At 35.8% G+C, this 16659-nt stretch overlaps 1 protein-coding gene across 1 annotated transcript in view; it reads right to left on the reverse strand.

The window, feature by feature from the left end:
- The window catches only part of NCOA1 (nuclear receptor coactivator 1), a 258345-nt gene that overhangs the window by 112604 nt on the left and 129082 nt on the right, over window positions 1–16659 (reverse strand). Inside the window, 1 exon segment of the mRNA XM_036872881.1 lies at window positions 2809–2965. The gene's annotated coding sequence lies outside the window, so the exon portion shown is untranslated.

Below are 16659 nucleotides of genomic sequence, written 5' to 3' on the forward strand. Positions count from 1 at the left end.
AGGTTAAAGGAACCAAAGAGATGTGACAATTATGCAATGTATGATTCTCGATTAGACAACTGATTAAATTGTAATATAGACCATATATTAGATAATAATAATGAAAATGTTAAGTTTCCTGAATTTGATTATTATATTGTGGTTACGTAGGAGATATTAGGAGTAAAAGATCATAAATGTCTACGACTTACTCTCAGCTGTGATTCATCATCATCATAATGGTGATGCAGGAGGAGGGGCAAGAGAAGTAGCAGTAAATACATACAGAGAGAGAAAGCAAATGTAACAAAATGTTTACAACTGGTGAAACTGGGCAATGGGCACACAGGTGTGCAATCTACAAATCTTGCAGCTATTTGGTATGTTTAAAGTTGGTTTGAATAAATGTTAAGGAGAAATATAAAAGGTAAAAACTTTCATTGTGACATGAAGAAAACATGACTTTCTCAGAGTCACTCACTGAACAATGAGTTAAAGAAAAAGACACCCAGCCCAGAGTTCAATCACTAGATACTAATCTATTTTCTCTCCCTTTCTCTTTCATAAAGTCCAGGTATGAACATTTCTGTCTAAAAACTCTTAAAGAGAGGACTCTCCTACATGATTAAAATTTCTCTTAATTATAATACATCCTACTCTGCAAAACTTTTTTCTTAATAATCAGAATGCTTATTAACTTATTTCTCTCTCCTTATTGAGAATCAACAGTCTGATTTCAAACAACAGAAACCTTAAGTTAATAAATACAATGTATCACCAGTTAATAAAAGCCATAAATCTGGAGCGTGTTCGTTCCGGAAACCAATGAGATTTTAAAGAGAGAGGTAGTAGGATCAAATGAGTATCTTCTCAAATCATGCTGCACCACCAGTCCTTGCTTTAAAGTTCTCTGCCAATTCAGTCTTGCCTCCGTCTCCCAAATTCATTATTTATTCCAAACATAGGCATTGGTTGTCAGCCAACCAAATTTAATTGCCTTTAACTTCTATGATTGCTAAACCCCACCCTCCAGGGTGACAACTGTCTCCTCCTTTAAAAGTGGGTGGGTGGGCTTCCCTGGTTACACAGCGGTTAAGAACCCGCCTGCCAATGCAGGGGACACGGGTTCGAGCCCTGGTCCGGGAAGATCCCACATGCCACGGAGCAACTAAGCCCGTGTGCCACAACTACTAAGCCTGCGCTCTAGAGCCCGTGCTCCGCAACAGAGAAGCCACCGCAATGAGAAGCCCACACAGCGCAATGAAGAGTAGCCCCCGCTCGCCGCAACTAGAGAAAGCCCACACGCAGCAACGAAGACCCAACACAGCCATAAATAAATAAACAAATAAACAAACAAATAAGTAAATTTATTTTTTTAAAAAAGTGGGTGGGTGTGCAATGAGTCACAGATGGGAGTGGTTTACTGGGATACTAATATTGTTCTACTTCTTAACCTGGATGGCATTTACACAAATACATTCAGTACACGATAACTCAAGAGTTATACCCTTAGGGCTTCCCTGGTGGCACAGTGGTTAAGAATCTGCTTTCCAATGCAGCAGACACAGGTTCAAGCTTTGGTCCGGGAAGATCCCACATGCTGCGGAGCAACTAAGCCCGTGTGCCACAACTACTGAGCCTGTACTCTAGAGCCTGCGAGCCACAGCTACTGAGCCCTTGTGCCACAACTACTGAAGCCCACATACCTAGAGCCAGCGCTCCACAACAAGAGAAGCCACTGCGATGAGAAGCACGCGCACCATAACAAAGAGTAGTCCCCGCTCCCCGCAACTAGAGAAAGCCCGCACGCAGCAACGAAGACCCAATGCAGCCAAAAATAAAATTAATTAATTAAAAGAATTATACCCTTAAAATTTATGATTTTTATTTATATATGTTATAATTCAATTAAAACTTCCTGCTGGAAGTCTTCCCCTTACTTGGTTCACCAGTTTCTGATTACTCTTCAACTTTCTAGTCTCGGCTTGGTGCATGTTTATTTTTCTCACTATAGGCTGCTATGACCATTGTCATGTTCATGGATACACTAGTTCTATTCCTTCAGTTAGCTCACAAACTCTTAGAAAATAACAATGTAAAACTGCTCAAATGTACAGAATGGACGCTAGATGTAAATAGATTTAATGACTGGATTATAATAGAAATGGAGATATGGGGATATATGTATATGTATAGCTGCATCACTTTGTTATAAAGCAGAAACTAACACACCATTGTAAAGCAATTATACTCCAACAAAGATGTTAAAAAAAAAAAAAAAGAAATGTATAGACCAAATCTGGGGATGGTTCAGTATAGTTTTTCCCCTGCCATTTAAAAAAATTTTTTATTGGAGTATAGTTGATTTACAATGTTGTGTTAGTTTTAGGTGTACAGCAAAATGAATCAGTTATACATATACATATATCCATTCTTTTTTTTTTTTTTTAAGATTCTTTTCCCATATAGGCCATTACAGAGTATCGAGTAGAGTTCCCTGTGCAATACAGCAGGTTCTTATTAGTTATCTATTTTATATATAGTAGTGTGTGCTGCCATTTTTAATTCAGTAAGGACTTGAGCATTTCATAGTTAGATACTGATCTGAACCAGTATTAATTTCAATGTGCATTACAGTGGTTTACAAAGTATAATCTATAACTTTTCTAACATTTTAATTTAGGAATGCCAGCACATATTTTAGAATAACCTTGAAGCTTCTCAGATCAAAGACATATTTCCATAAAAAATAAGAGTCAACAAGTAATCGTTCTCACACCATACTTTTGCAGAAACAAAGCTCTTTAAAAACAGAGCTACAATTCCTACCTGGGAGACTTCTTTGTTCATAGTGAGTCCTCAGAACATATATGGTAAAATCTGGTGCTCCAGAGGGTAGCTTCCAATGGAATGGGGGAAAGGTATTTTCCAGAGATGGCTCGAGTCTCTTCACTCTTACCTCTTTTAAGGTCAATTATGCAAACAACTAAAACAAAGGAGAAGAAAAAAATAAAAGCAGAAGGGAGGTTAGATTGTCATTTTATTCTCTAAGAAATAATAAAGGTCAGAAATGCTCGGTTAAAAAAAAGAAAATACAACTTTTCAGGCCAAATGGAAAACAACTTCCAAAAGACGATGAATGAAGATCTGATTTTACAACTGAAGTCCTTCTGGTACCTGGATATATATTCTTATTTAAGACTGCTGCTTGAGTAATACATAATTGCATTCTGCCCTTAATCTCCTGATTTTTCCTGGCTGCAACTGTATGTTTACCTTTCTTTTTACCTATAAATTCTGATTTTTAATGTTTTCAGTTTGCATTTAATTCCTTCTTTCATTTCTGTAATACTTCTATGTATTAAAGTTACTACGATACTTAACTTTCAAATTTTTTATTGAAAAAGTTTACAAAAATTTTATATTCCTAATACCTAAAAATAAAATTCATTGAGCTCTGGTTCCAGTAAAGATGAACTATCTTGTATTGGACTAACTTGCCCACAGATAACGATGATTAACTCTGGACAAAATAAGAATTACTCAAAGACACTGAAAAGTGACTAAAAGCAGGCAGAAACATAGGGAATTTGATCACTGAAAGAAAGGAATCATACTGAATAAGATCTATACTTATAAGACTTTCCCTTAAGAGAACTCTTCCCAGTATACCCCTTAAGTACTACTGGGAGGCTAGCCCTAAGGGAGAAAACCACTGTCTCACTGGCTTTAGGCATTAGAGAATGTAGTTCAGAGCTGACAGAATGCTAGATAATAGGAGGAGAAAATCATGGTAGGAAGGGCAGTACAGTAAGGGGGTGGGGGACCTTAATTCTGTATGCAAATTTTCCTCAAATCCTTGGTTGATCCAAGTACCCCTATATAACCATACCACAGATGAGACTCCCTTTTGCTGTTTATAATCATACACTCCTCACTCCCTTTTTCTTAACTCCTAGCAACTACTTATCTGCCCTCTATTTTTATAATTTTGTCACTTTGAGAATATTACAAAGATTGAATCAAATAGTATGGAAACATTTTGTATTGGCTTTTTTCACTCAGTGTAATGCCCTTGAGATCCATCCAACATGTTGCATATACAAATAGTTTGTTGCTTTTTATTGCTCCATGGTTTGAAGGTACCACAGTTTCTTTTTCCCCATTCCCTGTTGAAGTACATTTGGGTTGTTTTCAATTTGGGGCTATTATGAATAAAGCTGCTATAAATATTTGTGTACAGGTTTCTGTGTGAATATAAGTTTCATTTCTCTAGGATATACACCCAGAAATGGGGACTTCCCTCGTGGTCCAGTGGTAAAGAACCTGCCTTCCTATTCAGGGGACACGGATTTGATCCTTGGTCAGGGAACTAAGATCCCACATGCTGCGGGGCAACTAAGCCCGTACACTGCAACTACTGAACCTGCGCACTCTGGAGTGCCCGAGTGCCACAACTAGAAAGCCTGCGTGCCACAACTAAGACCCAATGCAACCAAATAAATAAGTAAATAAACAAACAGACACCCATAAATGCAACTGGGCTGTACAGTAAGTGTATATTTACCAGCCAGTAATTTAGTCGTCTACTAGAACAAAAATCAATACTCTTCAGAAAAAGATAATCCACAATATTATCTACAATACCCAGTATACAATAAAAAATTACTAAACATGCAAAGAAGCTAGAAACTGTAACTCAAGATCAGGAAAAAAAAGGGGGGTCAATAGAAACCATAAGATGATTAGTTGAAATTAACTGATAATGATGTTAAAGCAGATATTATGAGCATGTTCAGGATGTTATAATAAGTGAACAGATGAGAAATACTTGTAGCAAATGGAAACTATAAAATAGAAGTAAATGAAAATTCAAGAACTACTTCAACATGGAAATTTTAAAATTCACTGGACAAGCTTAATAGAAGATTTGAGATGGCACAAAAACAAGTCGGTGAACTTGAAGTCAAAACAATACCCAATATGAAGACTGGACAACTGAAAAAAATTAAAATCAAAAGTTGACTTTTTGAAAAGATAAAAAAATTATTAATACTTGAGCAAGAATGATCAAGAAAAATGAAAGACAACACAAATTACCAATGTCAGAAATGGACAGCTATCACTTCATGTCCTACAAATATAATGTTCTAAACCACATAATGCAAATCAATTCAGTAACTGCAATGAAGTGAAAAATTCCTTGAAAAATACAAATTATTAAAACCACAAAAACAAACAGAATGTTATCTACTAAAGAAATTAATTTGTAATTAAAACAAAACAATACTCCAGGCCTAGATGGCTTCACTGGTGGGTTCTATGAAACATTTAAAGAAGTAATAATAACAATTGTGCACACTTCCCAGAAAATAAAAGGCAGATACACCCCAATTGTTTTACTAGGCCAATTGTTTTACTAGGCCAGCAAAACCCTAATACCAAACTTGCCAAAGATATTACTAGAAAAGAAAATCAGTCTCATGAATATAGACACAAAATTGCAAATTAAATCCAGCAATATATAAGGATGATATGCCATTAACAGAATAAAAAGCATATAAATATCTCAATAGGTACAGAAAAACATCTGACAAAATTCAGCACCCATTCATGATAAAATTCTCAGCAAGCTAAAAATTAAAGGTAACTCCTTCAATCTGATAAAGAGGATCAATGAAAAACCTACAGCTAGTATTCTGTACAATGGTGAAATATTGGGAGTTCTCCTAATATTGGGAACAAGGCAAGAATGTTCACTCTAACCACTTCTCTTCATTATTGTAATAGATGTACTGGAGGTCCTAATCAGTGCAATAAGTCAAGAAAAACAAACAGAAGGAAGCTTAGAAAGGAAGAACTAAAATTGTCTTTATTCAATTAAAATATTTTGTACATAATTCTAAGGAATCAGAAAAATGATTACTAGAATCAATAAGTGATTTGACGAAGCTGTAAGACACAAGGTGAGTATACAAAAATCAATTGTGTTTCTATATAACCACAGTAAACAATTGGAAGTGCAAAACAATTTATAATAGCATCAAAAAACATAAAATAGTTAGGAATTAATTTAACAAAATATAGGTAAGACCTATACACTTAAAATTATAAAACATTTCTGAAATTAAAAAAGACTAAAAAAAAAGTGACTGAATATTTTCGTGGGTTCACTGAGACTCAATAGCATTAAGATGTAAATTCTCCCCCAAATTAATTCATATACTCAAAAATAAAATTAGTGGTTTACTTTTTACATATCTAGTGCATTTTACAATCAATGAATACAAATCTATTTTTATTTTATTTTATAATATATTTATAATGTGGGTTTTCTGATGCTTGTTTTAGGCTTTTGCTTTTTAAATAAAGACTATGTTTTCTCTACATCATGATTCCCCCCAATGCTGAATTCCGCATTAAAGTGGCATGTCTATCTAATGTTAGAAAATTGGATGATCCTATGACCTGGATCCAAAAGTGCTTACCTATTACAGTCCCTCTAAATTAAACAGAGTGCTTTTTGTATTTTCAAGATTTTCTTTCCCTTTTTCCTTGATTTAAACCCACAATTCAAAAACTCAAAAAAACTTGGACTAGCTCTTCATAATGACATAGTTTAAACTATTAAAGAAAGGAATTTATAGTTAGGTTAGCCCAACTTACATTATATTTAGTTGGGTTGTTCTCACTGTATATATCTAGTTTATTTGCATTTGTAATCAACTTAAGTCCCTAAAACATTTCTTGGGTGATAAGATTCCTCCTAATTACTCCTTTGTGTTCTTTCATCTGTGAAGCACTGTATCTTTGAATTTTTTCCTAGGTAAATTTGCTTAAGAATTGGTAAGTAGTAACTGACTATGGCAAAGATGGCATTGTTCATTTAGTCAACCACAAACCCAGGTTCTGTCATTTTCTGACTTTCAAGGAAGAGCACTCCTCAAAAATCACTTGTGTAGTTAAGGCTACAGGTATAATCTTTGTGAAATAATGCCACTCTCTTCTATAAAACCTAAGAGTTTTTACAGGTACTTTTTCAAAGTCAGGCAGTAACTGAAGCCAGATGGATCCTGCTAGCGATTTAGGGTCCTGATGATTCAAGGCCAAACGGGAATACAGGAATGATGCTGAGGGGGAGGCTGAGCACAGTCACTCAGGGACTGCATGAAGACAGAAAAGCACAAGATAAATCCATACTCCAAAAAGATATGTAGACAATGAGAAGTGAAAAATATGGAAATCAAGAGACAGGTGATACACAGAGAACCAAAGAAGACAGGAGGAATATGAAGAAATAGGGAGAAAAAGAGCAGTGCTGATGATCTGATGTTTGGCATTATGAGATCAGTAAGCTCACTATTCTTAAAATATTTCTCCTAGTATTTATTATGTATTATCTGTGCTATCCAGAGCTCAGTATTTTAAGTCTTTTCTCACACCCCCTCACCTCCAGGAACCCAAAGCAGGAGACCTGATATGGATGGTACAAACTCCTAAGAGACCCTCATGCCTGGAGGTTTCCCATTACTCGTTCCAATTCTCTCCTCATGGGTAAGGCCTTTCTGTCTTCATTTTCTGCTTCCAGTTCTGGCACAAATGCTGGCTAATGCAGCACCTCAATTCCTTTAATTTAATTTATTAAATTATTCAGTTTATTAACCTCTTATATTCAATCTGATTTAAGAATCAGACGAGGAAGCAAGGTGAAAGAAGAGTACCTACAGCACTTAACACATAGAAAGAGTAAAAAAAGGAAATCTATAAAACATTCCTCCTTTGTTATTTAGGAGTTAGGCAGAGGTACAGGGCCAGAATTTTTAAGTATATAGAGAAACAGAACAAAGGAGTATCTATGGATCTGCTACCCAATAAGTAACAACAGTAAACATTTTTGATATATTTATTTTCTTTTTAAAGAAATGAAGTATTACCAATAAATCAAAAGGCCCGACACTCACACAAAGCCCACTCTTTTCACTCCCCCACCTTTTGATAGAGATAACCATCATCATGAATTTAGTATATATCCTCTGGTCAATTTTTTTATATCCATCCATAAACAATGTACACTGATGTTTTATGCTTTAAAATATACATGTTTAAACTGTACATATTCTGCATTTTGCTGATTTCATGCATTATATTGTTTTGGAGCTCTATCCCTGCTGACGTGTGTGTGTGTTTCATTCATATGTACATGTGAATATACCACATCTCAGCCCAGTCATTCATGTATTTAAGTTGTTTAAATTTTCATTATTACAAATAATGCCTCAATGAGTGTTCTTGTACATGGCTTCTCTTTCATATTTTCATATGCACATGTACAAGAATTTCTAATGGTAATATCCAGAAATGGAATTTCTGAGTTGTAGTATTTGCATACCTTCTGCTCTACTCACCATTTGTCAAATTGATTGCCCAAATGATTGTTTCACATTCCCACTAGTAGTGTGTAAGAGAACCATTTTCACCCATATTCTTTCCAACACTTGATATTGTCAGACTTTATTTTTTAACCAGTCTAACAGATGAAAATGGGATCTCGTTTCAATTTGCATTTCCCTGAATATTATAGAGACTGAGCATCACAGCTGGCTATTTGGATATCCTATTATTTCAACTGGTGTTAGTCTCTTTTCATCCATTATACTGGGTACTCAACAGGTACTCTGTCTCAGTTCTGGGAAATTTTCTTGGATTATACTATTTATTCTTTTCTTTCCCTTCATTTATTCTGTTCTCTCTTTGGAACTCCTAATAATAGGAAGTTGACCCTTCTGGACCCTTCTTTTTATTTTCTTTTATAATCTGTTTATCATTTCTTTGCCTCTTTGCTTTACTTTGTAAAAAATTTTCCTCAACTCATTACCCAAACCTCTATTGAGTTTTTTTTTCTGCTATATATTCTTAATTTATAAGAATTCTTCATTCTCTGAATGTTCTTTCTAAAATACCCTATTTCTGCTTTACAGATATAGCATCCCAACTTTCTGCAGCTGTTTTATACACACACATATGATATGTATGTATGTGTATATATGGTATATGCATATATGTATATCTATATACAGCTGGATGTGTACATATATGTATGTGTGCATATACATAAAATTTTCTCGGCTGCATAGTCTATTTTCTCCAAGTTGTTTGTATTTTCTATTTGTTTATTTTCATTCCTGCTAGTCATAGTAGATGCTTTCCTTAGATGCCTGATGGTATTTAGTTGTTTGGATATAAAAAGTTTACTGAAAGCTCTAGTCATGTACGTGGGGCTACTGACTGTGACATTCACTACAGGGCAATCTGGCCAGGCCCTCTGTTAGGGCACAAATACTGATATGAGAAACCTGGTTGCCATTATCTACCACTTATTTACTTATTTGTTCAATACCTGTATACATATAAAGTAGTTTCAGAATTGTTAACCTGTACCCCTGTAAGAAACAATTTTACCAACTAGAGTACAGTTCCTTTTTGCCTTTAGGTTTTTCTTCTTGGGATGGTCAGATTCTTCACAGAAGATTCTTCCTGTTTCCTGCCTGGAGGATAAAGGACTCAGTTTGGGAAGCCAGTAATGGAGATGAGAGCAAGGGTTCTCAGCATTCAAAATGCCAATGCTCATCTAATCCCCCTCCCCCTTCAGTGTGCCTGGTGTACACTAGTCCTCTGTTTTAAGCTAGAGAATAAACTTCAAGTCTCCCATCTGTCAAGATGGGAGCAGGGCAGTAGTACAGTGGCAAAGAATAGACGAGACCCAAGCATCTGTTTCTTAGCTTTTAAATAATCCTCCTTATTTTAATCCCCTTCCCTTCTTCGCCTCCACTTCCATAAGTACACAATACTACCACTGCCTGGGCCCTTTGAAGAGTCACCAGTACAAATTCAATTGGTCCTTAGCTTTCTCCACTTAAAACATAGTTTTCTTAGGTTTAATGAGATTGTTACCACTATTCTAGCTGTTTTCCAGCCTCGAAAATTTTGCTGTATTTTCTCCCATTTCCCTACGTCTCTTGATTTATGACTAAAAACAACAACAACAACCCCTGTTGACTTTATTTTGGTTGTTGTTTAACTAAACTATGGTTTGGGGTGGGAACAATATTAAATGTGTGCTCAACCTATTAATTTCTTTGGAATCAAATACTATGATACTATTTTTAATATTTTATTTGTTTGTTTTTAATCTTCCTGTTATTTTGTAATCTTTTTAAGGTTTTGTTTCAAGTATGTTATTAACGCCTTAATCTTTTTGAGAATTTTAAAATCCACCATCCTGACATCCTCAAGAACCAATTAGCAATTGAAATTACTCAATAATATCAAGAATTATCTGCCAGAAACAGAATTAACAATAGGCAGCAAGTCCTATGCAACAGTTAATCAGGAAAGTTCGGGAAAGGAGTCAGCTTTAGACCAATGGAACACTTCTCCATACACCTATTGGCAGCTGATATCATGGACTGTGACTTTGGGAAAGCAGGAAAAAACAGTCCATCTTCCATTATCTCATAAGGTAACAGTCGCTGAGTGTCAAAAGAAACTGTGGTCTAATGTTCTCTTTTCTGTAAGGAAATAAAAGAAACTCTCAAACCTCTAAGGGCAGTACATTTTCTCTCCCACATACACTAACTGTAAAGTGTGATGAAAGGAACTTGTTACTAATAACAGTTAAAATTACAACATTTATAAATTACTTTAATAAAATTAGTGCAGATTGAAGGTTATCGTTATTATAAAGTTACTTTAACTTTTCTTCTTTATGATATACTTTTTGATGAGGAGAGAAAGGGATAATGTTAGCCAAAACTCCCAGTGTGCTGGGATTAACAGCTTAGTTTAGCTCTGCTGTAATCCAATAGTAGGTTGTCATAAATAAACCATTAACATTAGTGGCAATTATAAATTATTTTGGTTAAATGGACTTAAGATTCTATAGTAACATCTGTTTTCTTATTAATTCTACCCCAAATAAACTTTAAGAAAGAAAAAGGCACCTAAAAAATTGTATGAAGAAATAAGTCTTTTTTCCTTGGGAGACTGAAAGATTTTTGAAAGAATGAAGAAAAAAATGATGCTACCTACTTTCCTATTAGTGATGACACAGGAGTCAGACTCTCCAAATCAAAGACAAAAATGATCTAAATAAAATTTGAAATCAAGCCATCCCTACTAGTGTTAAAAAAATTTTTTTAAATATGTATATAGTTTATTTATTTGACTTCTCTATAGTATGTAGTTGCTTTTTCTTATTAACACTATCTATGAAGAGGAGGCCTAGAAGAAAATGAAGACTTTAAAGACAGAATTTTTTTTAATAGAATGACAATATTTACTTAATTTTCCTTGTTAATCTTTAATTTTTAGAAGGCTGGCTTCATTGTTCTTATGATTACAAAATGCTTTTATGAAAACCTTGCAATCTCTCTCCAGAAAAATACTTATTTCTTCACACAATTTTTGGGGTGTCTTAAAAATCTGGGTGAATTCATGGGTGTTGTTAGAAGATAAAATTGTATCATGTTGGAAAGATATGAAAAATGTTGCTCTATGGTAAGAGCAAGAGTTCCAAAGGGACACTAGCTGGGAAACAGATCTTGGTAAGTGGCAAGAATTCTACCGTGAAGCAGCACTAAAGAGAACCATGACCCCAAGGAAATTCTTCATGCACATGTGCAACAAGAGATATGAAGAAAACTGTTCATGTTAGCAATGTGTCTAAGAGCAAAAAATAGGAACAACCTAGATGCCCATCAATAATAGCATGGATTAGTAAACTCTAGTATATTGATACAGTAAAACCTCACACTAGTGAAATAAATTAACTGAGCTTTAGCTATCCTCATCTGCCTAAAGCCAACCACATTCCCTTCTTACAACCCAGGTAGTAATGCATTATAGTTTAAAGTATGGACTGCGGAGCCCAACTCCATTACCAACTTTCTGACCTTCACCTCTCCATGCATCAGTTTCCTCAACTACAAAAAGCAGGATAATACTTGTACCTACTCAAGAGTTGTTAGGAGACGAAACATTTAATATATTTAAGCTATGTAGGACAGTGTGGCACGTGGTAAACACTGTGAAGTGTTTGACTAATAAATAGACCATAGCCAACCAAGTTTAATATCTGTTCGACTCAGCAGCCCCCTTTCTAATAAATGATGGCAGCCATCATATTTTCCCTTAGTTTCTGCCAGACTAAGGTATCATGCATTTCTTTAATTATTCGTTTCAGTAATACATATTCAGGAAATAGTACGTACCTTCATATGGTTTTTGTTTTTAACTCTCATTCTGCTTCTACGGAGATATTAATACTTACATTCTAAGTTTTAAAGATTAAAAAAAATTTTTTTAAGTACAATGAGAAGCCAGCCCTGAATACTTTGTTGTATCTTAATTTCTATTTCTTGCTCCCCTTTAAAAAAAAAAAGGCAGATTATAACCTTAAAACCAAAACTGTGTGTTTAACTGCCTGCATATCAACTACTGAATCTAAAATATTCATGACTCGTATGTCTACTTTTACATTTACATTAAAGAGATAAACACTGAAAAGCCTAGACTTGTGGATTTTAATACTAATAATTCCGGATATAGTATAAACACATCTCTTTTGGAGACAAGCTATTCTCAAAAGAATGCTCCTATTATTTTTAATGCTCTATTCTAAGCTCCATTCCTGCAAGCATCTGCCTATTAAGGAGTTCCAAACTAAACTCCATTTTCCTTTTCCTTGACTCTTCCCTATCCCACACACCAAAAAATAAAAAAAAGGCACCTCACACCCACCCAACTGCTGCTACCAGAAACTCAGATGTCACCCTTGAAATCTTTTCCACTCTCACAACCTATAATATGTTAATCACCAAGCTCCATCTAGTCTATTTCAAAAAATAAATCATCAATCCACAGACATACAAATCCGATACCCTATTCCTGCTTACACTCCTTCCATGTAGTTTTATCTCATATGTAACAAAATCCAAAACTCAGGACATAGCCACTTCTCCTCTAGCACGCTGCACTTTAGCCACACTGATCCATCCTCGGTTCCTCTCTATTCCCCAATCTTTTTTCCCCACTCCAAGGCCTTCACTACAGTATATGCTCTGCTGTGAATAATCCCTCCTACCTTCTTCACCTGCTCAGTTCCTATTCATTGTTCAAGCTTTAACTAAAATTCTACTTCTCTTACCCCATAATCAAAATCAGCCCTCCATGACACTTTCATAGCACTTTCTACTTTTTCTTCTTAGCATTTTTCACTGTTTTTATTTATATATTTGTTTGTGTGATTGTGTTTACCACCTGTCTCCCTCACTATACTGTAAGATCCCAGGTGTATATTTTTTAACTGGCACACAGTAGGTATACACAGTAGGTATACAAATATTAACCTTTTAAAAGGTTAATTTGTGGAATTAATGAACCTGTTCTAATTCAAGAATGGTAGTGCAGTTAAAAACTTAAAGAGAATGAGGATCATTAAACTGGTCAAAGGACATTACAAGTCTTTCTAAACAAATCCAAGAGGAGTATCAGAGGCATGGGGAGAGGTATACTACATTATTAATATAAGGGATTAGGCAAAGGTTTGGAGGTGAGAACACAGAGAGGAAAGAACGCTGAAAGTAGTAAAACTGCTAGATTAGTCTCTACTAAGCGGGGAACGCCTATTTCTGTGGCTTCATTCTGCAATATAATTTACCTCTCTGTTTTTGCCACAAGGCAAGAGAGAACACCAGGGTGTTGGAGAGAGTCCACACTCAAAGAGCTAAAAATGAAATGTAACATCTTAACTACAAGAGTTTAGTTCTTTCCTAAAGAGCACCTCTATTAAATTGGAAGGCAATTGTCGAGGACTATCAAAACTAAGCTACTGTAGTTTTTTCTTTTTTTGGTGCACCGTGCGGCTTGCAGGATCTTAGTTCCCCGTTTAGGGATCAAACCCAGCCCCTGGCAGTGAAAGCCCAGAATCCTAACCACTGGACCGCCAGGGAATTTCCAAAACTAAGCTATTTTAAATGTCTAAAACATTATAGCAAGTTGCTCAGATCGGATTTTAATTCCCAATACATGATTTATATGTGTTAGAAAATAGCATTTTACTAAGGCCTAAAACAAAGCAAAGGTTAGATCATTTTTAGTAACAGTTAAAATTGGTACATATGTTACCAGATGAATGTTTGCATTACACATTTTTCTATGTGCACTATCTACCCCTCTACACTGTCAACTGACAATGATGGTTTTACTACCTCTTCGTACCTCTCGATGGTAGCCAAGGATAGATACTCACTAAAGTTAATTGATAAAACTATTTCTATCTAGATTATTTCTCTTTCTTTTTTATGATCTTTCTAAATTACATATTATCTTTTAAAATAGAGACGTGACCAGGATATGTGCTTAGAGGTTTTAATAAATTCCATTTTTTGGAATACAAAGTTATAATCATGTAATGAGGTATGCAAATCTATGGTTACATTTAACTAGAACTTTCCATATAGTAACAGGACATATCTTGGGGTGGGGGAGTGGACAGTAACCAAAGGCCTAGCCTTATGACTTAAAAAAAACTGGTAATAAACATTCGTAAGGTATTTTTAAAACCAAATAGTAAAACATTTCTTTTTATTTCTTTTACTCAGTACACATCATTTCTTTTGTAACAGACAGAGTCATTCCATCCTCAAATATTTAAGAGCCCAATACGTGGTAAGCACTGTACCAGCTGCTGGGGTACAGCACTGAACAAGAGAGATGAAGTTCCTACTCTTAGAAGCTCACATTCAAATGGGAGGAAAAGATCAGTAAATAAAACTGGATAACTTGAGGGAGAGAGTTACTAGGGGAGCTACTTTAGATCGAGTAAGGAGAGTTTATATGTGAGGGTAACATCCGAGCTGAGGCCACAAATAAGAAAAACTTCATCCCAAAATTATTTCAGAAATGACTGATTTCGTAGTATGTGTATAATAAAAACGTAGCAGAAAGAACCTCTTATCCTCTTTCACTAATCTTGAACTTCTCATTATTACCTATATGATGTCTGTATTTGTATATCCAGGCAACACCCCAAATTAATGGGCCAAAAAGAAATTACTCATCACTATCCCTCAAAGTCACTACTAAGTACACTGCTATCATTAGCAACCATACTAGTATTTTGCCAGTTACTTAGTTTCTTAGAACTGTTTAACTCAGCTCTCCTTCTTGCATTTCCTATATTCAATCCATTAATAACATCATTATACTCCATCCTGTTAGCAATCCAAGTCTGAGGCAATTTAGCAGCATATCTAACCTCTACTCCTGGTCTGCCTACACAGCACATCCTGCTAAACAATTCCCCACAGCTCCATGTTCACAATGTCACACCCCTAGTCACCACTCAACAGGGCTTTTCCACAGTTTCCACAAAGAATCTGCACTCTTGTTACCTAGCATTCAAGGTCTCCTATTATCTATCATAGCCTCTAATGACAGAGCTTGAAGATAAAAGAGGCAAAAAATGACTGAATTAAATGGAGAAAAACAAACACATATTATAGTTGGAGAGTTTAACACCCCCCTCTCATCAACTGATAGAAGCAGACCCCTCTGGAAAAAAAAAAATCAATAAAGACAGAAAATTTGAACAGTACTATCAACCACCTGGACCTAATTGACATTTTTAGAACACTATGCCCCAAAACTGCAGAATACATATTCTTTTCAAGGGCATGTTTAAGCCACGAAGTCTATGGTATTCTGTTATGGCAGCCCAAGCAGAACCCCAAGAGTCCACAGACTATATTTTGTGAATTTCTGCTCTGGACGTATACTTCTTATCTCCTTCTTTGCTCTTAAGGAAGACGGCAAAGATCCTTTCAAAGAAAAAGATCCAGGGCTTCCCTGGTGGCGCAGTGGTTGAGAATCTGCCTGCTAATGCAGGGGACGTGGGTTCGAGCCCTGGTCTGGGAAGATCCCACATGCCACGGAGCAGCTGGGCCCGTGAGCCACAACTACTGAGCCTGCGCGTCTGGAGCCTGTGCCCCTCAATGGGAGGGGCCGCGATAGTGAAAGGCCCGCGCACCGCGATGAAGAGCGGTCCCCGCACCGCGATGAAGGGTGGCCCCCGCTTGCCGCAACTGGAGAAAGCCCTCGCACGAACCGAAGACCCAACACAGCCAAAAATAATAAATAAATAAATAAATAAAGTAGCTATAAAGAAAAAGATCCAGAGCCTAGAAAAGGAAAATAAGATGGTATCTAGGAACACTGAAGAACAGAAATTCCCCGATAAAAATGGAAAAAGTATGAAAGTTTAATTGATAATCCATATAAGCTGGGCTCTCCCACCAACCTACACCTACATCTCCCAAACTCTATGTTACTTAGACTCCACTATGAAGTTTAAGCTACACCCTTACTATATCACTGTTCTGAATTGTCATCTCTAACTCCTTTTAACCCTCTGAACCCTTATCTCTTGTCTGACCTTCTAGAATTTGGCTAGGGATATTTACAGTGAACCTTCTGCCAGTTCTAAGAACAATATTCTCTTTGAGCTTTCAGGTGCATTCCAAGAAAACTATACTCTATTGCCTGCCATCAACTTCTTCTCAATATCCTTCCAATGTCTGGCAAATGCAGACATACCTACAGCTCAGTTTTTTTAGCCTTCTT

The sequence above is a fragment of the Balaenoptera musculus genome, chromosome 13, assembly GCF_009873245.2.
Source record: "Balaenoptera musculus isolate JJ_BM4_2016_0621 chromosome 13, mBalMus1.pri.v3, whole genome shotgun sequence".
Classification (NCBI taxonomy): domain Eukaryota; kingdom Metazoa; phylum Chordata; class Mammalia; order Artiodactyla; family Balaenopteridae; genus Balaenoptera; species Balaenoptera musculus.